Source organism: Macaca mulatta, chromosome 18 (assembly GCF_049350105.2).
Source record: "Macaca mulatta isolate MMU2019108-1 chromosome 18, T2T-MMU8v2.0, whole genome shotgun sequence".
NCBI classification, from domain to species: Eukaryota; Metazoa; Chordata; class Mammalia; order Primates; family Cercopithecidae; genus Macaca; species Macaca mulatta.
In genome coordinates this window covers 75,199,372-75,226,033 of record NC_133423.1, presented here as the reverse complement: position 1 = coordinate 75,226,033, position 26,662 = coordinate 75,199,372, and the positions used below count along the sequence as shown (strand labels likewise).

Sequence of the window (26,662 nt, the reverse complement as noted above, 5' to 3'; positions counted from 1 at the left end):
ATTGACATTAAGCTGATATTCCTAAAAGCAGAAGCAAAGAGGAATACTGTATATTATGTCATTCATATTTTGTCCTGAAAGAATAAAATTCTTCAGTGAAGCAAAGATTTTCCTGACACTTAGGTCTGACAAGGATATTTTATCTGACATGGCCAGTGTTTTTCTATGACATTCTGACAAAAAAGTGAAGGCAGGTGTCATGGGAAACTTTTTAAAATTTTCCCTGAATGCAAACTGAGGATATAATGACCAAGTCCAACTCAATGGAAGCAATGTTCTGGATAAATTAGAAAGTGTGTGGTCAACATACACAACTTGCTAGTAGTCTACCTTAATTTCCAGAGTAAGGATACCAAAATCATAGCCCATGGCCCAGCAGCTTTCTCACCTCAACTTAGGGTGTGTGGATCCATCATAGAACTCTTTTCTGCTTAGACCAAACTGGGCTCAGATCCATTTCAAAACAGTGCTCTTGGTCTTCACTACCAATTGATTAGAGATGGAAAAAACTAAAGCCTGTTTTTTATCATGACAGAACCGTCTAGGGCATCAATATGCACTTCAAGAGACAGCGCAGGCCTCTGAAGTTGTACACACCATTATCTGTGTAGGTCTCTCGAAGTGTTTTTCCAGTGTGGGACTTCAGAGCTTTCAATCCACGAAAGACTCACCGTCAGGAATGCATTGACCGCACGTCCTTTAAACACTTTTCTTTAATATTTGTGTCAAGAGCTTTCACTAAAAGGTGAGCAGCAAACAGTTCAAAGGCATCTTCTGGCAAGAGTCTGGGCCCAGTGTTCTGTGCTGTTAATCAAAGGCAGAGCCGTATGAACTAAAAGATCAAAGCGCACCATCCACCGACACACTCTTTAGAACTTAGAGCCTGTCCCGGGCTGGCACCTGGCATCCACCTGCACCTGGTGAGGGCGGGGTAGAACCTCTGCAGGACCAATCAAAAATACTTCTGCAGTGTCTACTGGGTGACAGAAAATGAGGATATGGTGTTGAACAGGTGCTTGTCCAGATTGGCCCTAGGCTAATAATTACACTATAATTAATTACTATTTTGGTATTTTTGTTTGTATTTATTTTTATTAATATACAACAATTGTACATATTTTGGGGGATATGTGATATTTTGATACCTGCATATAATGTGTAATGATCAAATCAGAGTAATTGAGATACTGTCACCCCAAACATTTATCTTTTCTTTGTGTTGGGGACATTACAGTTCTTTGCTTCTAGCTACTTTGAAGTGTACAATAAATTTTTGTTAACTATAATTTGCCTATTATTCTATCAAATACTAGAACATATTCCTTTTATCTGACTTTCCTTTGTACCCCTTGACCAACATCTCTTCACCCCCACTAATCACTATGTTTGTTATTTGCTGTGAAGGATAAGGACAGCTGGACTTGTCCTTAAAAGTGGGCTAAGTAGGCCGAGGTGGGCGGATCATGAGGTCAAAAGATCGAGACCATCTGGCCAACATGGCAAAACCCCGCCTCTACTAAAAATACAAAAATTAGCTGGGCGTGGTGGCGCGCGCCTATAGTCCCAGCTACTTGGGAGGCTGAGGCAGGAGTATTGCTTGAACCCAGGAGGTGGAGGATGCAGTGAGCCGAGATCATTCCGCTGCACTCCAGCCTGGGCAACAAGAGCAAGACTCCGTCTCAAAAAAAAAAAAAAAAAAGGTGGACTAAGTATCTTCCAGAACACAAATAAAAAAGAACAGACATGTTTCCAAAATTCTTACCAAGTATAGCCAAGTATACAGCATTGATTTTCATAGTCTTTTAGAGATTGATAATCATCTTATTAGTTTAGGAATAAATATGTTGTTTATATTATAAGCAGATCTCTATTTATCTTGCCAGCTTAGGACTATAGAAATATGTTCGTTATGACTTTGGTCATAAAATGGTTTTTTGGTGGAATTCAGAGAATAGATTACTCACACAATCATCACAAGTAGATTCATTAAAGTTACTTTTAAATATTTAATAGTTACCATCAGATAAATCCGCAAGAGGACAACTTTTAAGGAATTCAGTGTTTCATAATTTTACGATGGTTAGAAGCATCTTATAGCAATGGGGACAAAAATGTGTGGTGGCTGTCATCTGGTGCTTTCTATCTCTCCATAAAGTATGAGAAACCTGCACTGAAAAGGAAAAAGAAACGTCAGAGAGGTAAGGAGAATAGAGCACATCGAAATTATTATTGTGATTTGTCCTCTTTACACAAAAGCAGAGAAAGCCTCTGACAACTGCCTATGTTGACTAATTTAGTGCTTGAAACTTTTAACCACAAACAGATATCCAAAGTGCACTACCCATTTGAAAGGAAGACTGTAGGGTCGGACTGTCTGGATTTGGATCCAACTCCTTCACTTACTAACTATATGGACCTGGGCGCAGATCAGTTTCCTTACCTGTGTAAGGAAAACCCTGTGCCTCAGTTTCCTTATCTCTATATTGAGGTTAGTAATAGACCAGCCTGAGCAACATAATGAGACCCCCACTCTATAAAATAAATTATTTTTAATTAGCTGGCCATGATGGCACATGCCTGTTGTCCCAGCTACTCAGGTGGCTGAGGCAGGAGGATCCCTTGAGTCCATTAGGTCGAGGCCACGGTGAACTGTGATCATGCCACTGCACTCCAGCCTGGGTAACAGAGTGAGACCCTGTCTCAAAAAAAAAAAAAAAAAAAAAAAAAACAGGAGCAATCTGTTAACAAGATAGTCAAAGAAAATTTATAGAATAAGAAGACAAATGTCAAATACGTAGACCAGTTTAGAGGACCCACAGCAGACAGCCTGCTGCTCAGCAAGACCAGCTTTCTCTTTCTCTTCCTCTTGTGCCACAGCCAGACTGCATTTCCCAGGCCCCCTTTGCAGCTTGGGATAGATAGCCAGTGGAACCTGAAAAGGAGTATGTCTCATGCCCAGGCCTGGCCCCTGAAGCTCTCCCTGGTGCCGTTCTGTGTTGTGAGGCTGTGGTGCAGTTATACAGTGGCAGATGTTTTTGCAGTGGCTGGGGGATTCTTTGTGTGGAAGTGCCAGAGTGGGGGCTGGCCCATGGGCAGAGGTGTCAGTCAGAACCATCAGTGCTGCTCTGAGGAGCCTGAACTTTACCTTGGGACCATGGAGATCCACTAAAGTGTGTGCTCTGTGTAGACAGGGGTGTAACAAGCAGATGTGCATTTCAGAACATTCACTCCCTTGGCTGGGGGAGGATACTGAAGAGGCCAGGAGAGGTGGGAATGGCGCTGAGGCTGGAAGCAGTTAGGAGGCTTGGTAATCACCAGGTGGAAAGGAATCGGGCTTGAAATGAAGTAGTGTTAGAGGGATGAAAGGGAGAGATAGATGCCCAAGGACATTGTAGAGTCAACTGTTCTGTTGGGTGTGGGGAGCTGAGATGCCACAATAAGAAATAAAGGTGGATACAGACGTCATCACATTTGGAGCTGCATCATGACTTTGGGTGCTTATGCTCATGCCTGCTGTTTTCTCTGAGTAGTTAGAAAATTTTTTTTTAATTTGTTTGGTTTTGTTTTGTTGTTGTTTGAGACAGGGTCATGTTCACACCACTGAACTCACCCAGGCTGGAGTTCAGTGGTGTGATCATGGCTCACTGCAGGCTTGACCTCCTAGGCTCAAAGGAACTTTTCACCTCAGCCTCCCAAGTAGCTGGGACCACAGGCTTGCACCACCACGTCCAGCTAATTTTTTTTATTTTTGTTTTTTGGTAGAGACAAGGTTTCACTGTGTTGCCCAGGCTGGTCTTGAACTCCTGAGCTCAAGCAATCCTCCTGACTCAGCCTCCCAAAGTGCTGGGATTACAGACATGAGCCACCATGCCTGGCCCAGAGGACTGTTATCAGCCCCCCTCCACTGCCAAATTCTACACTCTATCCATCCCAAACTATGGCTATTTCGTTTATTGCTGCCCTTGTAGGTACTATTGCTCCGTCTGAAATATGCACATCCCCTTGATAATCTAGAAAGTTTCTAAACAGCCTTTTACCTACATCAAGTCTTCTGGGAAGGCTTCTCTCACTTCAGAAAAGCCCAGCTGTAGCCCCTTTGAGCCTTTTCTCTCCCATGCCCTCTCCCTTCTGGTGGCACTTATAAAAGTGGGGTCACCATGCTCATGACCTCTTTACAACTAGACAGACAGCGTCTGATGGCAGGCAGGGATTTTTTTTTTTTTTTTTTTTAAGACAAAGTCTTGCTCTGTCTCCCAGGCTGGAGTGCAGTGGTGCAATCTCTGCTCGCTGCAAATTCCACCTCCCGGGTTCAAGCGATTCTCCTGCCTCAGCCTCCCGAGTAGCTGGGATTACAGGTGCACGTCACCACAACCAGCTAATTTTTACATTTTTAGTAGAGACGGGGTTTCACCATGTTGGTCAGGCTGGTCTCAAACTTCTGACCTCAGGTGATCCACTTGCCTCGGCCTCCCAAAGTGCTGGGATTACAGGTGTGAGCCACTGTGCCTGGCCAGAGGGATTTTTTTTTTTTTTTCCATCCTTGTGTTTCCAATGACTAGCCAAGGGCCTATGATTAATAGGTGCTCAGTAGACATTTGATGAATCAGCTAATTCATTAATGAGAATAAAGGGACAGGAAAAAGATGTGGATCTTGAAGTAGTAACATCCCCACCTCCTTTCACATGAGAATAGAGAAGCTAAGGAGCAACTCCTGAAAGGACCAATAGCCTGGAAAATTTGATAAATAAAGTTGGAAGCAAAAAATATATACATTCCACACAGTTGTATGATTCCTGTGCTTTTTGTTGCCTCAACTGCTTCATTCCTTCCTCTTTTGGCCTTGTGCTTGAAGGCTGGCACTACAGCAACTGTCTTGGAATATGAGGGGACCTTAAATTTGGAGGCTGGCTCTAGAAAGGGAGAGCCTAAAGATAGTAGGCACCTAGGCCCCTGGATACCAAAGAACCAAAACACCAGCACATAACTGCCCAGCTCTGGACAGCTTTTCTTGAGGGTTGCATCTCCATATTTAGGCCACTATTAGTTTGGGTTTTCTATTGTAAACAGCGAAACCTAACACTATGTAGAATGGCTTGCCTTCTGATAACTGCCATAAGTGCCCTCATGATTCTTTATCTTTTTAAATTTTATTCATTTATTTTTACACAGAGTGTCACTGTCACTCAGGCTGGAGTGCAGTGACACGATCATGGCTCACTGCATCCTTGACCTCTCAGGCTCAAGCGTTACTCCAACCTCAGCCTCCCAAGTAGCTGGGACCACAGGCCTGTGCCACCACACCCGGCTAATTTTTAAACATTTTTTCGTAGAGACAGAGTCTTCCCATGTTGTTCAGACTGGCCTTGAACTCATAGGCCCAAGAGATCCTCCCTCCTTGGCCTCCCAAAGTGCTGGGATTACAGGTGTGAGCCACCGCACCCAGCAACCCTGATGATTCTTAATCTGATTTTACTTTTATTTTACTATGTCAGCTTCTAAGCAAACACTACACTAAACTATGTGGCAATCAAAGTAAAATCAGATTAAGAATCATCTCATTAGAAACTTCTCTAAATGGAATATTTAGAGAAATGGTGTGTAACCCTGCATCACGTCCTGTAGTCGAGTCTGTTACAAGAAAACAAGGCAATTGTGCTCCTTGTGGATCACAGACATGCTCAAGTTCTAGAACAGAACTTGCCTCATCTTGTAAGTAGTGCAGATCATGACTTGCCCTTTTTACGTCTTCAGTCATTAGAAAGTCAGCCAGATATGGGAGTCTAAGAATCTTTCTAACCTTTGGAGCTCTTCTCTTCTCCTCTACCTCCCTGTCCGTGCATGATCCAACTCCGTCCTACTACTACTGTTCCCTTGGTCCGGTGAGGAGACTCATTCGCCTAAAGGTTCCTATTCCTGGGAGGGTGGTGGACACTGTCATTCTTCAGCTTGAAACAACTACTAAACAAACCCATCTCTACCACGGGAACATGAATCCCACTCATGGCATAACTTCCATTTGTTATTATGCAAAAAGTTTCTACTTCCACTAGAGTGAGGAGAGGAATGAAGTCAAGAGGAGCCTGGAGTGCAAGTGGAGTCTAAAGAGATTCCGTGGCGGCCGGGCGCAGCGGCTTAGGCCGGTAATCCCAGCCCTTTGGGAGTCGGAGGCAGGCGGATCACAAGGTCAGGAGTTCGAGACCATCCTGGCTAACATGGTGAAACCCTGTCTCTACTAAAGATATTTTTAAAAATTAGCCGGGTGTGATGGTGGGCGCCTGTAGTCCCAGCTGCTCAGGAGGCTGAGGCAGGAGAATGGCATGAACCCAGGACTCGGTAGCTGTCACTCCCTTCCCACGTCCTGTAGCAAGGTTTCATCAGAAGCAGCATTTCTTCTACCTTTGAATAATCCGGTTCGCATTTTGCGTATTGATTCAAAAGTCAGAAAAGTAAAAACGAATATAAAAAACAACATATTGAGCATTGAACTATCTGAATCAAAAGCATATGGTGGTTGTATAGGAATTGTTATTTTTTCCCCCGTCACTGGTTTTGTTTTTTTTTTTTGCCTTTCGTTGCATGAGAATAAAACACTTTCACAGAGCAATTTGGAAAGTTCAAAATTGCTGGGCATGAAAAATGATTTTCATTTTTGGACAGATGTGATATATTTTCAGAAGCCATTTATATCCAACTGCTGTGCCAGTCTTTGAGAAATCTGACTTAAAAAAAATCGTAGCCTGATACAAGACACGACAGGTTTCTGTACAGAGCCTTTGCTAAGCCTTCCTGCTTGGATTCAAAGATAATAACTCTATGGCATACAAATACCTTGCAAAAATAGGTATTTTTTGTTTATACCTGAAAAAATATAACTAGATATGCAGTTTTACAAAGAGATGGCAAGTTGATATTTATTTTATAGAAGAACTGGACGTGATAACTTTGTTGTTACTTGGTGTGTGTGTGTGTGTGTGTGTGTGTGTGTATTTATTTATTTATTTATTTATTTATTTATAGGGTTTGGTTCTATTTGGGGCATCAGGCAGCCACTGAGGATCTTGGCATGTTATCTCCTATGGATGGGGAGGGAGGGGCTACTGTATGTCCAGTGGGGAGGAGTCCAGACAGAGGAAACAGCCCAGCAGGATTTGTTAGTGACTGATTCCAGTTTTAAAAAATAGTTTATGTGATAATTAAGCGAATGAATAGTCATATTTTCTAAATGTGGGTTTTTAGGTTGCCATCGACAGAAAACGAAGCTGCAAAAAGGGGAACCACTCTTACATGCAAAATAATAGAAAGAAAACTCAAGATTACCTAAAAATACAGACAGGTTGAGTTCCTGAGTGAATCCTGACTAGCTTCCACAGTGTTTGTGCAATAAGTATTTATAAATCCTTGAGATAAATCATCACTAAATGACCGGATAGCAAGCCAATACACACACACACACACACACACACACACACACACATTTCCCTTTTGAGAAAACTTTAGGGTTTTATTCTGAGGCCTCACAGCAGTGAAATGGTTTATTTATTTATTTATTTTTATTTTTATTATTTGTTTTTTTGAGACGGAGCCTTGTTCTGTCGCCCAGGCTGGAGTGCAGTGACACAATCTCGGCTCACTGCAAACTCCGCCTCTTGTGTTCAAGTGATTCTCCTGCCTCAGCCCACCCCCCTCCTGCCCCCCAGTAGCTGGGATTATAGGCGCCCGCCACCACACCCAGCTAACTTTTGTATTTTTTAGTAGAGACGGGATTTTGCCATGTTGGTCAGGCTAGTCTTGAACTCCTGACCTCAGGTGATCTGCTAGCCTTCGCCTCCCAGAGTGCTAGGATTACAGGCATGAGCCACCGCACCGGGCCTGCAATGAAATGATTTTAAGGAAGTAACAAAACAGCACAAAGGGAAATGTGGGGGTTGGAACCCAAATGCTCCCTTAAGGGTTACTCACTTTTCAGCCACTCTTCAGTCCTTGACCTTTCAACCCTTCCAGTCAGCATCTCCTGGAGCTGCCCCGGGAGCACGAAGCCCTGCCTCTGTCCTAGGCTCCAAAGTCCATGATTATTCCCAGGGAGTCTTTTTGAAATATCTGACTATGATGAAGATAATATGTGTTACCAGGGTTATTCTTGTATTGAGTGCTTAGCATGGGCCAGGTGCTACATTGATAGTTTTCACCTGTGTTATCCCATTCACTCCTCACTACAGCCCTATTTCTATACAATTACTGTGTTTCTTATTCAGTTAAACATTGCACTTCATAGAACACTGCATTATTCCATGAAGTATCTGGGTGCAGTGGCTCACACCTGTAATCCCAGCACTTTAGTAGGCCGGGGTAGGAGGATAACTTGAGGCCAGGAGTGCAACATCAGCCTGGATAGCAGAGTGAGAACTTGTATCTACAGAAAAATTTTAAAAATTAGCCAGGTATGGTGCTAGTTCCCTGTAGTCTCAGCTATTTGAGAGGGTGAGGTAGGACGATCACTTGAACACTGGGGGTCAAGGATGCAGTAAGCTGTGATTGTGCCACTGCACTCCAGCCTGGGCAACAGAGCAAGACCCTGTCTCAAAAAAAAAAAAAAAAAAAGGCCAGAGGTTGGGTAGGGAACAGAGGCACTAATTTTTCCAGGGACATGTAACTCAAAAGGGTTGATAAGTTAGACTGCTTGTGATAACTATGATTAACACTCCTCCAACTGTGATTGCAAAAATTCAACCAGGTGAAGTTCCACAGCTGGAGTAGCACTCTTAGAGTGACTTCCGTTCTTATCAAGAAACAAGTAACTTTATACTGGTTGGTGAGGATAGAGTGGTAGTTTTCTTGGGGACAAGGAAAAGAGAGTATTAATGAAGAAATGAGAAATGAAATGGTGCTTCCCATGGAGAGAAGAGAATGCTGGAATTTCAAGTGCTTCTTGGAGTTTTTCTAAGAGAAAACTGGAACAACTCATTTTCTCTTCTTTCAAACACAATTTAGCCCTGCCCTGGCCCTAAAAGACAAACAGAATGCAGGAGCTTTGCTAGTCTCCCATGGTTGCTCTTTTCCCTGTAATCAAAATGACAAGAGAAGAATACTTGATAAAATGAAGATGTAGCAAGAATTTATGTCCATCATTAGGCATTAAAGATGGGGTAAAAGGAACTAATACTTACAGAAAGCTGAGTAGGGTAGCATTTCTTGGCCTCAGTGCTGTCATGGTCTAGTGGAATGGACAGAGTGGCACAGGGATACCAATGTAATCAGTAAAAGTGAAGTACAAACAACTAGACTCACAGAGGAATGAGTAATTGTCTCTTATCTGGAAGCCCAAGGAAAGCACCATTTAGAGATTACATATGAACCAAGCCCTCTACAAAAGGGTTCCTGGGCATCTGTGTCAAAAACAGACAGATTAAAAAAATTACCAATGCATTTGATGTAGAACCAAGGTTGAGAACTACTGGAAGAGGTTAGAGAGTGAGAAACTGGATTTTGAAGCTGTAGCTTTTAGGCTCCCTGAGACCATGGAGCACTTGATTGCTGTGGGCCGGGTGTGATGGAGAAGGCTCCTATCAGAGCAGCTGCAATAGGGATGGGAAGGAAGACGCTAAAGACACAGGTGCACTTGACGGGAGGGACAGGAGGGAGAGGATGCAAAAGGGGACCCGCTAAATTGTGAACTCCCAAGGGTGGGCACTGACCTATCTCTCCATCCCAGAGTGCCCAGTATGTGACTCACACAACATGCCAGCAGTATAGATACTTGTTGAATAAATAATTGAACTGGGTAACTATATTTTAAAAATTTGGAAAACTGGGCAGCTGGGGAATAGAGTATCACCAAAACACAACAAAGAAATTCAGGCGGAAACATATTTAGAGAAAAAAAGTGAATTCAGTCTTAGACTTTTTCGGTGTAAGTAATTAAACATAACAATTCAAAGATTCAAACGTCTCAGAAGTCTGTCTAATATGCAAAAGAAAATCAAGTCATAGGGCCCTCCTAAATTCCAATATTTTGTCACCCCCTCCTATTTCATTTGTATGTGACCAGGAGACTAAAACATGCATTGTGCTCCCAACAGGCTAAATCTATTCTGGGATCCACTGAATGCCACTAGCGGGTCTGCTCGAGAGAATTCCTGATTGAATGACAACGGCGCTAAGAAAGGTAAGTCATGGTTGGGAAGCGTCAGGGAAGAATGGAGCCCAGATATCCTAAATTAAAATATAAAAGGCTAACGTTATTGGGCATGTACAGCTAAATTTCCAACATCCCACTACGCCTCCCAAATCCAGCACATTCCACCTAACACACACACACACACACACACACACACACACACACACACACACACACACACTTCCCTCTGAGGCAATCAATGGGCCCAAACTGACTTTTTATGGAACCATAATCTAGAAAGAAATGCCCATGCCAAAAATGTCAATGCCCAATAATTTATCAGAAATCAATGCTCTGTTCTATGTCCCCAAGCTCAACACTAATACTGTAACCTCTTAAATGTGCCTTGTTGTCTGCAGCTTGAATTCCTTTGTGGTTTCCCATATGTTATTTGGATGACGGCTGAAACTCTCACACACTGGTTGTTATAGACTGTGCAGTTGAAATTAATAGAATAGAGACGTACTCTGGTGACTCACTATTTTACCTCTTCTGACTCATAATTTCTCTCTTTTGTTTTTTCACATTATTGATCAGTGAATATTCTAGTAGTGTAATTCATCTGTATCTCAAGGCTAAAAATAGAACAGTAACCTTGACTGGGGAAAGGGGCTGAATAATCTTAACATCCAGGTGTGAAGAACAGGTTAATTCGGAAGAGAAAGGGGAAGAAGGGGCTCCCCGGGAGAGCAGGAGGAAGGCAGAGGGCCTTGGGGGTGGCTGTTCCCCGAGCAGTTCGGTATTTATACCATGTGCTCTGTCATATCCAGGAAACAGGAAAAGAAAAGCAATCATTGGGAAAAATATTAATACCATAGAGAGGAGAACTGTGTTTCAATTACCTCAATTCCTATGATCCTTCATTAGTAATGGAAGATACATCATCCACAATAGAGAAAAAATAAGCGCCTCAGAAATATAAAGTTGTCTATTTCTCTGAAGTCAAAATGACAACATTTTTGCTTATAGCAGAAATGCCTACTAACTTACAAATGAACCATCTGTAAGAATTATTTGTTTAGTTATGTGACCCTCAGTTACTAATATGCCCTGGACACTGTAGCTTCTGTGGATTCCTCCGAAATTATCCTGAATATTATAATCTGCTGAGCTCTTACATCATACACCAAGACTCAAGTCAGACCATCAGTTCTTTGACACTTGTTTGTCTTCAAATCATCTTACCAAATACCTGACCATCTTCCTTCCTTAGAGCCTGAGGCTGTACCAGTCCTGGCATTCATATAGACCATTAATATACCCACACAGTGCCTTTATTTTTCTGTGCACAAATGAAGATAAACACACTTATGAAATTAGCAGTTTATGACCATTTCCAGCATCCAGTTGCTGCTCCCTATCTCTTACATCCCCCTGCCCAGCCCCTCTGCCTTCCTGTATTCTCTCCCTCTATTAAAACAATCACAGATCTGATGTCATCAGTTTTTCTTTGATGGAGACACTTTCACCCCAAATGCCACCTCTTTCACACTTTTTCATTCAATGCCTTTTGTCTCTACCTGTAAAATGAAAGTCTTTGTTTTCTGTTTAGAGTTGAAAGAATTTCTTAGCTACACATTAAGCAGGAATAACTATAAATGCTTTTAAGATAAATCTGTTAGCTTTCAAAAAAAAAAAAAAAAAAGACAATATTAAGCACCTGAAAAAGAAGATGGGTCCAAAAAGAAATTACATCCCTGGGCTCCTGCCTTCTTTTCTCTCTTTTCTCCTATCCCTTAAATCTCAGTCAGTCAATTCCCAGTCCTGTGCCTGAGGATGCCCAGGTGATCTGGACCCGGGGCCAATTCCATGGCACCCTGCCCGTCTCTACCCAGAGCAGAGGATCCAACTACAGCCCTGAGGAGTTCCATTAGAACCAACTGGGAAGCTTTTATCAAACTATTGTTTCCTCCCAGTATATTCCCCCATCATTTTAATATGTTCCCACGGGGGTCATGGTTCTCTAAGACTTCTCTTCTACCACCCTGATGAAGAATCAGGGCTCAAAGCCTGTTAGGGGAGAAAAGGAAGGAGTGATGTTTGTGGCTGTTCCGTGGCCTAGTAATCACACAGGAGCACTTCAGATGGACGATGCACATTCAGTTGGCCTTGTATCAGCATCCAGAAGACTCAAGACAGTGGCAACAAAGAGACACGCAGAGACTCTTCACAGACTGGGAAGGGGACAGAGATAGTGACCTGGCAGTGTAGAAAGACATCAATAGATCCCTGAACTATGGGCATATTCTCTATTGAGGTCTCAAGTATTAATATGCATGGACATCAATATGACCATGCTGATTAAATAATAGTTGACCCCGAAATAATGTGGAGTTTAGGGGAACCAACCCCAAAGGGTCACAGTCATCGTGTTTAATTTTTGACTTTCCAGAAACTTAACTACTAATAATCTACTATTGACTGGAAACCTTACCAATAACATCGTCATTGAACGCGTATGTTGTATGTTATATGTAGTATGTATCACACATTGTATTCTTACCATAAAGTTAGCTAGAAGAAAAAAAGTATGATTAAGAAAATCATAAGGAAGAGAAAACATATTTCATTAAGTGGAAGTGGAGTGGGTCATGATAAAGGTCTTTATCCATATCCTCACATTGAGTAGGCTGAGGAGGAGGAAGAGATGGGTCTGGTCTTGCTGTCTCGGGGTGGGGGCAGCGGGGGAGAGGCAGAAGAAAATCCACTTGTAAATGGACCCGTGCAGTTCAAACCTGTATTCTTCAAAGGTCAAGTGTATAGCACATCAGAAAACCTGTTAACATAGACAGGCAGGTAGATGCTTACTAACAAAGTACAACAGAAGTAGACTAAAAGTTTGGTTACTTAAAGTAATTAGGAAAGTGGTGGCAAGGTGGCGTAATTTTTCCATCTCTCCAACCACCCCATGGAAACAGAGCAACTAAGATAACAAAAGCAAAACCTCCCAGACAACATCTCCAATAAAGCAGCGGGAAAACATATCCCTATAAATATCCCTCCCTGTAAATCCCTCCAAATATGTGTGGGTTGGAATAAACTACTGGTGAGATTAAGACCTGTATAGTATCTTCAACACATCAGAGGAAATGAAAAGAGGACAAAGGGACTTCTGATGGCCCCAAGAGGCAGAGAAACAAAAACAGTTCACAAGTACCCACTGTAAGGCTTGGTGGGCCACTCTGGGAAGGGCAGCTGAAACCCCTAAGTCCTGCTGCCTCCAACTTGTGGGTGAACACAAGAGAATCAGCTTGTGTTGGAGCAGCCTGTACCCCATGGACCCTAAAGGGACCCATAATAGCCATCTCCTCCACAGCAAAACCCCACATTGAGGAGAAACTACTGGCATAGAATCCAAATTGAGCAGGAAACAGACAAATAGGAGCAAAGGAGGCAAAAGAAAGAAGACGCAGATACAAGTGGAGGGAGGAGCAAAGAGCCAACAGATACCAGATACATATTTGTAAACACATCCAAAAATAACAGAAAAGGCAGCTCTAAATCTCTAGGGCTAGGAAGCTATCCTGGTTCACTCTTCTCTTCTAAGAGTACAAGAAAACTCATCTCACTTAAACATTAAAAAAGAAAAAAATGGCCATCGCATCTATCATAAAGAAAAATGGATTGAGGAATGTAATGTCTCTGCAGGCAATAAAATCATGCCAGAAAGATCTGCAAACAAAACAGAAGAAAATGTAGCCTCATATTTTAAATCAAGCTGAAAAAAAAGATAGCAACTTTTAAAGAACAGCATAACCCAGAATTTTAAGAACTCAAAAAGAAGCTAATTTGAAAAAACAAAGACTTGAAAAGGAGTTTATAGAAATAGAAAAATATTAGAGTTGAAGGAAAAACTTATTTCGAAATTTTAGACTAGACTAGAAGAAACAAAATAGTGAATGAACACCACAGAAAGTTCCTTAAGAAAAATAGAAAAGGAAAGAATGAATATTTTTAAAATAAAAAGATTTTAAAATATATATGAAAAAGGCATAGACAGTAGGAATAGGAGAACCAAAGAACATGAAATAGAAGTTCCTAAAAAAGAAAATCAATGTAATGAAAGAACAAATATTATCAATTATAATTCAAAACCTGCTTTTCTGACCTGAAAATATACTTGCCCAACATTTGAAAGGACATACCTGGTGGAATTGGCCCAGAATGGGCCACATAGAAACACAGTCTAGTAAAATTATTGACCCAGAATGGGCCACATATAAACATAGTCTAGTAAAACTATTGACCTTTAAATAAAAAGAAAAAAGGGGTTTTTTTTGGCACTAATTAAAAGGTCAGTATCCCTTATAAGAGAAAGAAAATCAGATTGTCATCAGACTTTTTGACAATGCTTTATGCCAGAAGAAATGGTATAAAATATTTAAGAAATATTAAGGAAAGCAGATGTGAGCTAAAGATTTTATACCCAGCAACATTGATCTTTAAATACGGTGGTCACAATTCTTAATAAACATACAAGAACTCAGGGAGTAATGTTCCTATGAGCCTTTCCTGGGGAATTTATGGAGACCAAGCCTCAGAAAACCAATATGACTAAAGAGACATCGACAATAGAACTGGCGGTGAACATTAAGTAGACATTTTTGTGTAACTCATAATGTCTGTAGTTTACAAGGGAGAGAGTATAAAATGTGATGGCCATTTTCTCTATATGCAATTAACTGTAAAAAATGAGGAGTGGCATAAATTGGAAAGAGAATATAAAAAGTAGAATAAGCTCTGTGATTGCCTCAAGGATATCAATGGAGAATAAAAACATACCTGTTGAAAATAGATGCCAGGGAACGGGAGAAGGTGAAGAAGGGATTATTAGCTAATTTCAATTTTATTCATAGTAGGATGGGGGAAAAAAGTAAAAATGGGACTAAAGGTATTATTTACAGATATTAATAAAATTCTAGATTATATAAAGATGTTAATAAAGGGCTCAGAACAAAATAGCACAAACATTTCTAAATACAAAAAGAGTCTGGGTGCAGTGGTTCACACTTGTAATCCCAGCGTTTTGGGAGGCCGAGGTGGGAGGATTGCTTGAGCTCAGGAGTTCAAGACCAGCCTGGGCAACAAAGTGAGAACCCTATTCCCTACAAAAAATTTTAAAAATTAGCCAGGCACAGTGGCATGTGCCTGTAGTCTCAGCTGTTCAGGAGGCTGAGGCGGGACAATCCCTTGATCCCACAAGTTTGAGGTTGCAATGAGCTATATTGGTGCCACTGCACTTTAGCCTAGATGACAGAGTGAGACCCTGTCTCAAGAAAACCCACAGAACAGAAAGATAGGCGCGCGAGAGAGAACACATGCACACAAGCAAATAATGTAGGCAGGTGCTTTTCAGACTCTGTAAGAAGGACTACTTTTTTTCCCCAATAATTTGTAAGCGACACTTGTAATATACAAAATCATATACTTGAATTTAGTGGCAATATCAAATTACTTTAAATGTTTCTAAATGTGTTTTGCTGTTGTTGTTGTTGTTTTTACTGTCTATTCACAAGTCATCATAGCTTGGTAGCAAACAGTTCATGGAGCAGCCTTGATATCGACCACATAGGAAAAGGGTAGAAATGTAAGGCAATAAAGATAGAGGTAGTCACCGGTATATAGATGTGAATATGTTTGCATGCTTGTATGGATGGAAATAACATGTAACAAATGTGACAAAGGTGATGCCAAGCATTTGGATCCTAAAAATACATTTACTGATTACATTTACATTTATAAAAAGATTTCCAGATTACCTAACAAAGCAAAATGCAACACTCCAGGTTATATACATATAAACTTTTAATAATAATGTATATGTTTCAGGTGGAGAAAAGTCTGTATAGTATGCTACCAATTATCTAACAAAGGAGATATGGGATAAAAAATACAAATATATATCAATTTTGTATAATTTGTCTACAAATTATGTACAAATATATACTAACGGACATATAAATTACAGCCTTTAAAGATAAAATATTTAAAGGTAAAGAAAGGAAATAAGATTGAGGAGACAGGGAGAAAAACTAGACTTGTTTTGTAAATTTGACTTTAGAGTCATGGAAAGCTTTGCGTTATTATAAAGCAAAATTAAATTTAAAATAAAGTGATTCCTAAACATCAAAAGTAAAATAAGCCTGTTGAGCCTGTCTATCCAGTAGGTGGCAGAACAGCACCTAAGGGACTATTCCAAGTGACTGTAAAACACAGTAATTTGACTGTTTTAGCGGAATCTTATCATAAGGACAAAAACAACTGCAAAGTATCTTAAGCTGACTTTTGTAATCATTTTGCTAGTGGTAGTCTTATATTTATTCGACTGTTACACGTGTGTATTATGAATACAGCAAATGAATAATTGTATTCATGTCAATAAAATTTGAAATTTGACAGGGAAAAGGACACTGTAAAAAAAGTCCTCCACTTGAATTTGAATAGGAAACATTATCATGAATTCATCATGAATATTATCTTATTAAAATACATGTTCTCTAGCTTTGTTCTCTGAAAAGACAGAACATGCTCAATCTTTCACACACAGATAATGTTCTCTACATACCATTTTCCACTAAAAGGAATCAAAGGCTCCCTGAAGAAATAGATGATTACAGGTCTATGGAAGGAAGTGTACAAGATGGACCTGGAATATCATAAACTGCTTTGTTGATATCAGAACTCTGCAATTAAGTTAACTCTGCAATGAACTGAAACACATCAAATATTAAAATTCATGAATTCCTAATGATACTGTTAAAATAAAATAGTATTGATCATCCTTGGAAAATGCAAGGAAACCAAAATCGTTATTTTAAAAAACTAGCAAATAAAAGGAAGAGATCAACCATTTTTTCTAACTTCCCTATGCATATTATTCCAAGTAACCAAGTAGTTGATGAGATGTTTCTCTTGATGGAAGTATTCCATCTAATAAATGAAGAAGGAATTTTAAAATTCTAGTATCGCCATTTTGGAACCTTTAATGAATTATTGGGTGTGGACAATGATAATCAATGACTGCCAACATCACAAAAAGGCCACCAGACATATGCTTCTGTGTGGAGGTACACACCACCACCTATCGGGTATTTTGGCCAAAAATTGAACCTCAATCTGATGATGTCCCTGGGTCTACTGTATTCAATACTAGTCCCACATGGCTACTGAGCATTTGAAATGTGAGTAGGCCAAATTGAGATGTTCTGTACATGTAAAATACAAACCAGATAGCGAAAACTTTATATGAAAAAAAAGTAACCTATCTCAATAATTTTTAATATTGACTACATACATAATATTTTTGACATATTGGGTTAAATAAAATTGTATTATTAAAATTAATTTTAATTGTTATTTTTTCTTTTTTAAATGTGTATTATAAAATTTAAAATTATATTTGTGGCTCATATTTCTATTGTATGGTGTTGTTCTTAATTCTAACTACAACTTACAGGAAATACGCTGGACAGAGGAACATGTTAAATGACACCAGAGGATAGAAACAGTAAAACCCAGGCTTTAGAAAACTCTGCAACTTATATTTCTAATCCGTTTTAATGGTGGGGTCAAAGTTACTAAAAATTTATAAACATGAGCACTGTAATTAATGTGTAATGTAGTCCTAAACATCAGTATCTGCAAAATCATAGATTTGATATCTCAGTTTCATTTTCACTATTGCTCAGATAATGCATAACAATAAAAAGCCTATATATTTGCATTGGCTAAAGTAATTTATCACCAGTGGTTTATGAACTGCACCATGGAAAACAGATAGATTTTCAATTTTTAATAATCTGAAAACTTAATTCTCTCAGTTTGTTCAGATAGATAAATACATAGTTATGATTTCTATACTATTAGAAAACTTTTATTTTTTTACCAATATAATTAATTTTAATAATATATTTTGTTTGACATAATAGATCTAAATATCAATTTCAACATGTACTAAATATAACAATTATTAATGAGAAATATGACTTTCCTTTGGCTTTGTATGAAATATTTGAAATGTGGTGTACATTTTTCACTTACAGCACTTGCAGTTCAAATGCTGTATTTTTATTAGGAATATTTAATCTAAGTAGATACCTTAAAATTTACATTTGAAAAAAATAGATTCAGATACCTAAGTTGTTACAAACATACTTAAAAGTTTTCAATGACTGATTTGAGTATCAGTTTTAAAATTTAAATCAACGGAGTTAATTAAAATGAAATGAAAATTTAGAAACTCCATTTCTTAGTCACATTGGCCACATTTCAAGTAGAAAGCCTTTGTTTTAAATTCACTTTGTCCTAAAGCTGCAAGTAGAATTTCTACATCTTATCAGAATGGACTTGTTTAAAATATTTTTCAATTAAAACATAATACCAAACCACTTAGATATGTAAAATTTTTAAATTCTCCCTTTTCTCTCTTCCATCTTTACTATTTTCCCCAAATTTGAGATCAAATTAATAAATATATTTAGAATGTTTCTAACTTTAAAAGTTAAGTACTGAATTAGGCTTACTCAGACTTCACTTTTAATACAGTATTTCTTACATGTCTAACATAATAGGTGCCCAAAAATATTAGGTAATTTGTCTCCGTTTATTAGATCAGGAATTATTTCATAGTATCTAAACTTTTTACTTTTGCCTTTACCCATTTATGAAAAAAAAATCATTCCAGCTTATCATGCTTTAATATCTTATTGGGATAAATAAATAAGATTAAATAAATAATTTACAGAAAGATATCTTACATTCTCTATAGCAAAACACTGATGAATACAGTGTGTGTGTATTGAAAGTCAATCTTGTGGTTTTTTTACTCACGTTGCACCAAAGCGAGAGAACACTAGGGGGCAGTGTTGTTAGAGCAGAACTCTCAAGAGGCTTGGAAAGGAGCGCTCAAATCACCAGCAGCTAGTGCGATAAACGGGGTCTAATAGCAAGAAAAGAATGCGTTCATTTAACTTTACTTTGTGAAGTTATATGGACCATATGCATATTATTCACAAGGTCTTGGAAGAGACGCTTTGTTCAAACCCTGAGTCCATAAGCTTAGGGACAAGCTCTTCCTGGAAAGGTCTTTCTTATGGAATTTTCTGTCCCAAAGAAGATACAAAAGAGTAGAGCATTGCCAGAAAGTAACAATTCATAAATAGTAACCCCAAGTGCCAGTATAATATTTAGTTCCTACCTCATTTTAACCTTTCCTTGTATCCACCATTCCTTTTATTTTCTTCTACTCACCCAGGCTTCTTTGCAGCACATTTTAAGGACATTCTGAGAGCATCGTAGCTCTCACTCCATTTCAACTCAGTGAATTCTAAGGCAACAAAAGTGTATTAAGTAATTAATCCATAATGCCAGCCACTACCTGAAAGGATAAGGCCAAAGCTTAAAAAAAATAAAAAAAATAAAAAAATCAAAAGCTGGGAAAACTTATTTACATTTTCTGAAATTACATAGTTGTTGTCTATTTTAATGGCATGAGTAGTGACTTTATGCTACATTTTGCAAAAAGTATTGAGCATAATCTATAGATACTTAATATATGATGAGGTAAACATTTATACCTCAGACTGGAACCAGGCAGACAGCTAAGTTCTCTTGCTTTTTAAATATGCAATGAATTTTCTAATAGTCAAGTAACAAATCCACTTTTCTTTCTCTTTTAGAAAATTAGAATCTATATGTATTAAAGAGCTGTGCTCCAAATTGTGAGTCTGGCCTACTTAAATTTGAATAAATCATTCTAGAGAGTTGACATTATTTAGTTTTGAATAATTCTTGAAGTCTTTTTGGACTTTGTAATTGAGCAGCTAGTGGTTCTGATGATTTTAAAAGTCCATGATTAATATAATTAATCCTAGTTGGTTTTTAGTCATCTCTTCAGATCTTTTGTACCTGGAATTTCTATAACCTATTTGCCTGAAATTGTATAAATAATAAATGGTTTGCCCTCCTCTATATCGTGGCAAGCATCCAGGTTTCTGCGACTCGAAATTTGAGCTCCTCTCAGCTTCTTTCAGGTTTGAGATCTTTTTAGCCCCACGCTATCAGTCAGAATCCCATGAAAGAGAATCTCATTAAGAGGGCTGAGGTGAACTTAAAGTAGGGTCTGTTTACAGAGTAGGGAGCAGGGTTAAGAAAATACAGCCAGAGAGGCTGAGGTACCCAGAGATAAGCACAGTGGGAAGCCCTCACCACTGTAGGCCTGAAGAGTCAGACGAGGGGAATGAAGGGGGTCCCCAAGTCTGTGGGCACTAGAGCTGTGGACAGGCTGCCATCGCAGAGGAGCAGATTGCTGCTGAAACACCAGCACAGGGAGGAAGTGGCACAGAAGGACCCAGAGCTGTCTCCCCCACCCTCAGTACCCCCATCCAGGCCCTTGCCTGGACCACCTGGAGCAAGGCAGGGAAGAGCCAAGCCTTGGGGATGGTGGCCTAGGAAAGGGAGGGTCACCGGCCACTGAACGTTCTCACTCTTAATTAACAGCGTTTTACGCTTCGAGGGGGTCTCTGTGGTTCTCCTCGCCTTTTCTTTTTACTTCACTCACCACATTCTTACCAAACCAAAGGGAAAACAACAGTGGAGGGAAAGTCTTACACACGTCGGGCTTTTAGACAGAAGCTTTTTTTCCCTCATCTCATGTATCTTGTCTTTTGTTTGGTTCAAAAGGAATCATTTTCTGCTCTATAAAAATCTAAAACTTTGTCTTCTCAACATCTCGCTATGATAAGCTTTTAAGTGGATCTTCTTAAGCCCACTTAAAAGATGCTGCACCCTGATTTTGTTGCTGCACCCTGATTTGGGGAAGCTTAGTCAGTGATCCCATGAGAAGGGAACCTGTGAGAGATTCATTCTCTCCTGAATCGCTTAGGAGGCCCCATTAAAGCCCCTACTAAACTCGTCATCCCCAGCCTGGACCATGTTTGGTCAATTTCCAGTTTTTCCTTTCCTTGCAATAACCCACTTGAAATTCCATCACGGAAAATAAATAATTCAAATGTAAAACGTGTTGTCACTTTTATAAAATATTGGTCTCCTTGTCCCACCCTCACCCCCTCCCTTTCTCCCCTTCCTGATTTTTACTGAAAGGAGGAAAGACAAGGAAATCTCAACGGTTTCATTCTCAGCACACATTCTAAGTCTGTCATTAAATGACCGCGGATTTTGTCACATACATATGGACAAAACTCTGTAAGAAAGCAATTGATTAAAGCCAATGAGCATTTGCTGCGCTGAAATGGAATCAGTGAATACAAATTTATTCTGTTTCTTTTCTTTTTTCTAAGAATCCTCTCCATTATTCAAAAGAAGCCTGTCTTATCTTGTTTCCAAACTCCTTTTCCCTTTCTTTCCCCTGTGCTGTTGATTTCCTACCTTCTTCCCACTTGAGTCGCCGGTGCAAGAGGGGGGTTCCTGCTTGGGTACCCACATCAGTAGGTTTTGTCTCCTCATCTGCTTGTCTTCTGAAGATGAATCGTTGGCAGAACTGAAAAAAAAAAATCATGGAATGGCTTTTTTACATTTCTGCCAGGGGGAGGCTATTTTGTAATCTTTTTGCAGCCTTCCTGTGCACAACCCAATCCCAAGCTGACTTGATTATCTCCTTAACTGTTTAGAGCAAAATTTAAAACTGGATTTTGTTACCTGCCCCAGGAGCAGATGCAACGTCGCTGGGTTGTCTTGTGAATTGCCAGGGTTCCTTTTCTTTTACAGACAGATCTGAAAGGTCTTCCAGGGACCTCCTGTTAGCTAAATAGTCTTGATGGTTATTACAGAGAAGTTGTAATTCTTTTTGAAAGTATTTATGCACTCATCCATGCCAATATTTACAGTTCAGTTGATTTTTCCAGGTTGTGTAAGTTGCTAACAATGGAACTCCATTTATTTATTTATTTATTTATTTATTTATTTATTTATTTAGAGACAGGATCTGGCTCTGTCACCAGGCTGGAGTACAGTCACATAATCATGGCTCACTGCAGCCTCTGCCTCTCAGGCTCAAGTGATCCTCCCGCCTTAGCCTCCCCAGTAGCTGAGACTACAGTTGCGCACCACCACACCTGGCTAATTTTTGTAGAAAACAGATTTCACCATGTTGCTCAGGCTGGTCTGTAACTCCTGGACTCAAGCATTCCACCCGCCTCAGCCTCCCAAAGTGTTGGGATTACAGGCATAAACCACGGTACCCAGCTGAGACTCCATTTAAATAGGTGGCTTTCATGTGAATTATTAATTTTGGTAAAGAGAAGAGAAAAGCTGATAGATCAGTGTTTAACAATCATTTTATGAACTAAGTTCAAAAGAGCAACTAGGGCCTCCAGACTTCCCTACTTTACAAAGTAATGGCTTGGCCAAGGATGTTCCAAACAAGAAATCTTTTCAAATTGTGATTTAAATCATTAAAATAGGGAGACCAAGATGAGTAAACCAATATAATGAGGCAGACTAAGTAGGAGATTTTTAATGAACATTTTCAAAGCACAGGGAAAGAAGCCACAAAGAGTAAAAGGATTTTTCTGTACATACTGTCTTATTAATCTAGATTTATCTTGTTTATTGTGGAACTATGTGACTGGGTTAGCCATCAGGGGAGAGAAGTAGTTTATGATGTGAAAGCTCAGTCTCCAGAGATAAAAATCTCTTCAATTTGCCATTTTTCAAAATATCACAAAGAAATCCATTTTTCCATGGTCTTCAATAAAGAAAGCGTGTCAAGGCAAGACACACGTACAAAAAAGAAGTCAACATGGCTAGTGACAATGGGATAAGTAACAGCTACACTTAAATATTCTATATGTAATGTAGTTTTCTTTTTGTGTGGAAAAGGGTAGGACAAGATATGAGATTCCTGGTCTGGAGAGTGAGCGAGATATTAATATATTAAAGCAGGAATGTCTGAAATATGCATTGTGTATTTTCTGCTGTCTCGGCCCAAATCAGGCATAGCTCTGGGGAGAAGGGAGAAGGATAATACCAACCAAAAAGTATCTCTGTGATTCTTCAGGCTGCTTGGGCAGTCAGCCTCCAGAAGAGACCTCACTCAACTTTGGGTCATCCAGGCACACTGGCCACTCACCACCTCTGTGATATTATTTCAAGGACACCAACCCCCAGGTTCCCACCACTGCCACTGGCCAATATCTGAAATTCCCCTGACAGAGCTTCCTCATTAACATAAGGCTTTGACTCCAGACATAAACCAACCATGTCTCTTACCCTTTTCCTTGAACTCTATCCCCCCAACCCAAAATACAGACGGGAGATGAACAAATACAAATATATAAGAATTCTATTTAATTCTAATCATTTCAATATTTATTGAAAAAGTCTGAGCAAGACATCAGCAAGAAACTATAAAATCTCAGAATGGGCTGGTGCTTTAGAGATACAAGAAATGAGGTCTTTTGTTTTTTAACTTCAAGTCAAGACTGACAAGTTAACGTCTGTTTTGGGGATCATTAAGACAAAATAGTAGAAGTCTTGGATGGATAGTTAATGCTGCATAAAGCTCATCTGGTCAAGCTACACATCCTGTTTGGATTCATCTGTCATCCCTGATGAGTTATCATACAATGACTGTGTGGATACAGCCTCAGTGTGGATCGCTCAGTGGACAGGAAGGCTTCCTTCTCTTCATTGACACACAGCCTCCTGAGCCTGCCTGACACCAGCTCTGTTCCTGCCTGTAAAGGCTACAGGAATTAGTGGAATCCCTCTCTCCTGTGCTTTGCCACTTTATTAAAACACAGGAACCCTCAGAACCTTCTCCTCCTCATCCCTTGCAGCTTTACTTTCTCACATGATATAGTTTCCATTTCCCAACTCTGCTGGACTCACTAAGAAAAGACAGTGCCGTCCACCAGCAAGGACCCAAGTTAGGCTGTTCCAGGGAACCAGGGAACTATGGCCAGCAACTCCCTTCCATCCAGGAGCACAGGGACCAGGCCCTGGGAGGGAAAAGCACAAGATCCTGAGCAACCCAGTGCCTCGGAAGCGCAGCAGTGGAGGCAGGAGGGAGCAGGCAGGGCCCGTGATGCCTTCCATAAACTCATGTTCCGGAAAAGGACAGTGACGAGGAATTTCATGCTCAGATTTGCATTCAGCTATTTATCCCAGTTAAGCCATGGCAGTCAGGAGCTGGAGCTCAGGAAATGTCTGAGCGCATTTACAGCTACCCAGAGCCACAGCCACGGACTGGCATTAAAAACTGATTTCCAGGTCTGGTTGAAAGTGAAGAAACAAACAGTATAAGCTAGAGGTCCCCAACCCCCAGGCCACAGACTGACACTCGTACAGTACACAGTGCATCTTTCAGACATTCCTGTAGTACGGGTCCATGGCCTGTTAGGAACCGGGCTGCACGGCAGGTGAGTGGAAACTTCGTCGGTATTTACAGCCGCTGCCCATCATTTGCATTACTGCCTGAGCTCCACCTCCTGTCAGATCAGCGACATCATTAAATTGTCATGGGAGCACCAACCCTATTGTGAACTGTGCCTGCAAGGGATCCAGGTTGTACGCAACTTGTGAGAATCTAATGCCCAATGATCTGAGATGGAGCTGAGGTAGTGATGCAGTCACTGGAGAGTAGATGCAAATACAGATTAACATTAGCAGAGAGGTTTGACTGTGCAGAGACCATAATAAATCAATTACTTGCAGGCTCTTATCAAAATCCTATCAGTGTGTGGCAAGGGACAATTAAGCTGCCTCTGGTGGCAGGCTTTATAGTGGCAGGTGAGTTGATGTACTTCAATTGTATAGCTGCATCTAGTGTCTTTAAATGTATGTTTGAGAGAACTTCAAATCCCCATACGATCTGGGTTAAAGTCAAGGCAGAATATCCTGAGATTGCAGTGACAGCAACCCAACGAGATTGCAGAGTGAACTGGACATAAGCAACACACTTTGGTGTCACTGTCTCCCATCATCCCCAGATGGGACCATCTAGTTGCAGGAAAACAAGCTCGGGGCTCCCATTGATTCTACCTTATGGTGACTTGTATAATTATTCCATTACATATTACAATCTAATATATAGAAATAAAGTGCACAATAATGTAATGGGCTTGAATCATCCCAAAACCATCCCCCACCCTGGTCCATAGAAGAACTGTCTTCCATGAAACCAGTCCCTGGTGCCAGAAAGGTTGGGGACCACTGGTATAAGCCACAGAGAAAGTACATACATAGTCTAATGTATAATTTATGAAGTATAGTACATACTGTTAATCTAATGATGTCAAGATAAAATCCAAATGTTAAAGACAAAACGCTCTTTAAAATATGCATAGAAATCTGTAATTGGAGCATGTAAGAAAGACGTTATCATGATTACATTTCATTAAATAGTCATTGTAGGAATGTTAGCTTTGAATAAATTATAACCTCAAATGTATCTAAGAAAATTATAAAAGTGAAAATAAATACCTCTGAACATACACTTTTTGGACTTTAATAACTGTAAAAATAATTATAACATAGGCATAGTTCTGTGGGTGAAGTGAGTTCAAACACGCAAAGCACTTGGAACAATGCCTGGTACCGAGTAGGCCCAATGTAGCTATTTGCTCTTGGTAGACAGATGCCATTCTTTCTGTTAATTGTAGTCATAATTGAATTTTACAGTTTTTAGAAAGGATGAAAGATTAGTGCTTATTGAAGCTAGTTTTTTGGGGGTTTTTTCCAAACTTTTTTTTAGCAGCAAAATTCAGTTTTCAGTTTTCAAACTCCTTTCTCCAAACAATGGAGGAAATGGGGACCCCAGTGAGTAGGCCTGGAGGAGGAGCTGCTCTGCAGGAAGTGGGGCCAGGTATATATCCATCAACAATCTCCCCTTGAGGCAACTCTGGAACCCAGTCTGAACCCTAAGCCAAGGCACTCTACCAGTTGACAGATGAGGAAAATAAACCCCAGGGAGGTAAATAAACCGAGGGAGGTAAATGCTCTCATTCTCAAAGCTAGCACACATTGCTTTCCAGAAAATTAATACCTAACATACCTGGAAACAAGCGCTATTTGCAGGGTGATATTCAAGATATTTAACCAGTGTCCACTCAGAATGGCTCTGCATAGTCAGAGCCTCATCCTGTGTCAGGCATTAACTTTTTAGTTGCTAAATCATAGGACGTTTTTGTGGAAGGCAGGGTGTCAGCGTTGAAGGGTTCAGTATCCGGGGGGCTCAGGACAAGAGGTAATTACCAACTGGTATAAAAGTGATTTTAACAAAGTACATTCATACCAAATGGGTACCAGCTAAATGTCAGCCCTGGGCGTTTGAAAATGTCCTCCGCAGGCTAGAAAAAATCTACATTGGATTGGAATCCTGCTGAGAATAGCTACACTATATATGGAACTCTGGAGACTGTATCTGTTTCTTCCCATTTGGTCTTTCTAGAAATCAAAGTTCTCCTCTGGACTCTTCCAAAACATTAGACATTTACTGGCTTCCAAAAGAAGGAACTCATGGTGATATT

The 26,662-nt window shown here is 40.0% G+C and overlaps 1 protein-coding gene and 2 long non-coding RNA genes across 5 annotated transcripts in view; 1 reads left to right on the top strand and 2 right to left on the bottom strand.

Moving 5' to 3' along the window:
* Positions 1-26,662, top strand: part of DLGAP1 (DLG associated protein 1) — a 968,455-nt gene that overhangs the window by 456,572 nt on the left and 485,221 nt on the right. For both annotated transcript variants that reach the window (XM_028838188.2, XM_028838186.2), the window contains exon 4: positions 10,078-10,163. The gene's annotated coding sequence lies outside the window, so the exon portion shown is untranslated. The remainder of the gene's footprint in view (positions 1-10,077; positions 10,164-26,662) is intronic.
* LOC106994423 (uncharacterized) lies at positions 1,992-16,915 on the bottom strand. Its single transcript, XR_013408211.1, has 3 exons — positions 16,741-16,915; positions 12,796-12,951; positions 1,992-2,170 (listed from the first exon to the last, which is right to left on the bottom strand). It is a non-coding gene; the product is annotated as an uncharacterized LOC106994423 (long non-coding RNA).
* LOC144329438 (uncharacterized) overlaps positions 18,692-26,662 on the bottom strand; it is a 161,126-nt gene continuing 153,155 nt past the window's right edge. For both annotated transcript variants that reach the window (XR_013408200.1, XR_013408201.1), the window contains 3 exons: positions 21,561-21,672; positions 19,372-19,500; positions 18,692-19,113 (listed from right to left, as the gene is read on the bottom strand). This is a non-coding gene — a long non-coding RNA (uncharacterized LOC144329438). The remainder of the gene's footprint in view (positions 19,114-19,371; positions 19,501-21,560; positions 21,673-26,662) is intronic.